The sequence below is a fragment of the Bidens hawaiensis genome, unplaced genomic scaffold (genome assembly GCF_021521415.1).
Source record: "Bidens hawaiensis isolate Kalapana, Puna unplaced genomic scaffold, B.hawaiensis_p1.1 tig00016274_1, whole genome shotgun sequence".
NCBI classification, from domain to species: Eukaryota; Viridiplantae; Streptophyta; class Magnoliopsida; order Asterales; family Asteraceae; genus Bidens; species Bidens hawaiensis.
The window spans coordinates 205,928-210,055 of record NW_027492489.1 but is presented as its reverse complement, the minus strand read 5'-3'; positions in this window follow the sequence as shown (position 1 = coordinate 210,055).

Genomic DNA, 4,128 nt, shown 5'->3' with positions numbered 1-4,128 from the left:
TTATATTAAATAATTTATTAGAATTTAATAAATATGTAACTCCAATATTTTTGATCAAATATATAACATTCTATTAATTTACAATTAACAAAATTATTTATACCAAACTAATTATTTGCCAACTTTTTTAGGCCAAAAATTTTCAAGCTCAAATAGAAAAAACCAAAACCGAATCGAAACCAAAACGAAAACCGAAAAAACCGAAATTTTTTGTAAAAACCGCACACGGTTCGGTTTTGGTTTTGCATGTAAAAAAACCGAACTGAACCAAATTCTTAAATTTTTGTTTGTTATATTTATAAGTAATTTATTATTATTTAATATATATGTAATTCAAATATTATTGATCAAATGTATAATAGTCTATTATTTTACAATTAACAAAACTATTATAACTAAATTCATCAAAATTATTTATACCTAAATTCATGATTTTTTGCCAACTTTTTTAAGGCCTAAAATTTGCAAGTTTAAATGGCAAAAACCGAAACCGAACTGAAAGCAAAGCGAAAACCAAAAAAACCCGAAGCCGAACGGTTTCAAAAACTCCAAAAACCGAAGTTTTTGTTTTCGGTTTGGTTTTAGCCAAAAACACACTGAACCGTACCACGCACACACCCTAGTATTAATCTAGAAAAGTGCGACATAAATCTCTAAAATATTTTCTTGTATATAATGTTTAGAATTATTTAATCAACTTTTGTTATTAATAGCACACGATTGTTACTAAAAACATAAATTATTTAGTACTATTATTAATTTGATATAAGGATTTATATTTTTAAGAATAATGGTGTTAAAAAAAAGATTGATACAATTCATACAAATATTACATAAATTGTACTCAAAGTTTAAATAAATATATTATCTTATAAAACAATATAAGCTAATATTTGTTTTTAACATTCAAAAAAAATATCTAATCAAAACACCGGATACTAAGAGTTTAAAACAATACTAATCTACAAAAACTGAAAAAGTAATTTAAAACATAAAAAAACATTATCTTAAATATAAAAAAGCTGCTTCACTATTTCAAAACAATAAAACATCTCAAAGAATACGAAACCAATATAGGTTTTGGATAACATCTACCGTAAGATATTTTGGTCATATTCACGTGTATTTTCCTGGAAGGTATTTATATGCATTTGATGCACATGAGCATAGGGATGAGCAAAATCGGGACCGGTACCGATTGGTAACGGTACCGGTACCGAAATCGGTACCGATTTGGTACCGTCGGTACCGAATCGGTACAAAAGTTTTAAGTTTTGAGATCGGTACGGTACCGGTACCGGTATTTCCTGATTTTTTACCTCCGGTACCGGTATAATCCCGGTACCGTACCGGTACCAAGAATTAGGGATTTTCGGGATCGGGACCGGTCGGTACCGGTCCGGTACCATGCTCATCCCTACATGAGCATGTTGCATGGCCGACAATGAATATTACCGTTGTTGAATGGTTGTCCAAAACTTGTAACATTTAAACATTTGTTTTTTATGTGAAATAAACAAATGTTAATAAAGCACATAAGATAGTAAGATTATATAAAAATTAGTTTCTAAGCTTTTGACATGGTACTATTATTATTTTTTTTGGAATATAATAGAAGTTATAATTATAGTCGAAAAGTGAAAGATTTTAAAAATATAAATGGTTTTCAAAAATTAAAGTTTTAAATGTAGTTTATAGTTTAATTTAATAATAAGATTAAGTATAAATTTAATGCATTCACTTTTTAATATGAAATTATTAAGACTATTATTTGTATAAATCTAAAAAACAATGGAATGTTATATTCAAATTTTAAAACAAATATTAAAAAGGAAAATCATTAAGAACCATTTTCGTTTATTAAAAGTTAAATATTAGGGGAGGGGGACATGTTATAATTTTGGTGCTTTTATGTGACAGGGATAAAGAGTTAAGTTATGGAATGTTTCAAATGATTTATATAGATAAAATAATTAAGAATTTAAGATGAAAATATAGGGATGACACTTGGCAAATTATTAAGTTAATTAAGGGATATGTGGTTGAACCATTATTTTTGTTTATTATAATAGTAGTTTGCTTCCTGATCATGCCTCGCTCGTACAATGGGTGCAATTATGAATAGTTACATTGTTTTTTAACATTTTGATTTGATTACTCTTATGTAAACGATACGCATATACGATTTGAAAAAATGATATAGGTTGTGTGTGCATACATCTTGCACAATGTTTCTATAAGTATACCCTATTTAAGTTACTAATTGTTAAATCGGTTGTTTAACATGAAAGTAAAAGAGAATTACAGAACTAAATATGAAAGAAGTATACACAAATTTGGGTCAATCACATGTCAAACTGTGAACACTTGTAGCTAAACAGGTTGGCTTAGTAAAAAAAATTTAAAAATTTTTTAATGTGAATACTTAAACTGGCTGTGTTAAAAGTTAAAAGAGAAATGACCGTTAGGTTTAAATATGATGGTTATATACACAATTGTATCACTGAAATAATTAAGCTTATTATTTTACAGTTTTACGAACGGACCATGTTCATATCAACATACATTACCAGGTCCCTGTCGTCTATCGAGTTCAACACACCAACACGTAATCATGCCCCGTTAACCACTACTTTACAGTGTTTAATAAATAACTTTACATCCTCTTCCACTAAACATCACTTTTGCTTAAACACAAAGTATACAATAAATAAAGTTCACTTTGATTGAGAATGTTCTTTTAAGGGATTTTTGTTGGATGAATAATTTCAAAGAGAATGAATCAATTGCACTTCATGTGGTTTATTCATATTACGGTAATTTTAATTCATAGCTTTTAAAACGTAGTTACAATTTTAGAACAACCATTTACTAGAACTTAATAGAATTGGCATTTAACACTAACCCCAACGGGCAAAGGCAAATACATAAAATCATGTAATCAGAATATGACTTTAATATTTAATCGTTTACCTTATTTGTCTAAACGTGTCAAATGATTTGAATAGTCCAAAAAAAACCAAAGTTGTAAACATGAAAATCTTCAAACTAAACTTTCCTTTGTGTAATACCCTGACTGTAACTCAAAAGCGACCAAACCTATGATCATTCTAATATATATCTTGCGTTCGATTGCATGTATCTCCTATTAGTGTATAAAATATTAAAATTCTAATAATACTCCTCAATCCAAAATTAGTACAAAAAGGCTAGACTGCCATGGTTAGTAGGAAGAGCTTGTGGGCCAAACTTGCAGCCCTATACATTAGAGGTGCGTAAGAAAACCTGGTTCCAGATCCGACTCGGAACCAGTTATGTTCCTACCCAGTAGGACCAATACCCTATAATGCCCTATTTTTCTTACCCGGTTCCACACATATTCTCAAAAATCGGTTTCTACCTAAACCAATTCCGTACCCGACATGATAATACCCGGGTAGGAACCGGTTATTATCGTAGAAGCATAAAAATCGTTTTATAGCCGTTGCCAACAGCATTATAGCTGTTTTCTTTCATTTTTGGACCATTGGAACCGGTTTTTGAGCCCCCAAACTAGACAGGCCTAACCAACCATTTCCCCTTACTCGCTTAGTATGAAATGAAACTAACAATACATGTCTCGTTATATAAAGGTTGCATTTTCTTTGTAAGTGTAGGTAAATAAGTGAATGGAAATAATAATTACATGTTTTGTTTGAAGAGGTTGTGTTGGAGAAAAGCCATGACCATCTATCATATATATTATCAAGATGTTATAATACAATAAATTGAATGAAAATGGCAACTTTATCAAGTTCTTTTATAACATGATAGCATTAACAAAGTTTTTTAAAAACACGTGATTGAGTAGAGGGTCAAATCGTCATATTTGTAAAAAAATAAATAATTTTTAGGACTCAAATGTTAAAACATCATTGGTTAAAGCCCGTTATTTTACCTTTATAGCCCAAAACGATAAAATAGTTCTTTTTTTAAATGAAAAGTTGGTAAACACAAAATTAGAATAAAAAGTTTGATATTGTTTTATCAACCAACTCGAATACTCGATAAAGATATACAAGAATACATTAACTCGAATCCCTTGTCGATTCAAAATTAATTCGAATAAATTTTTCCGAAATAGTTTTG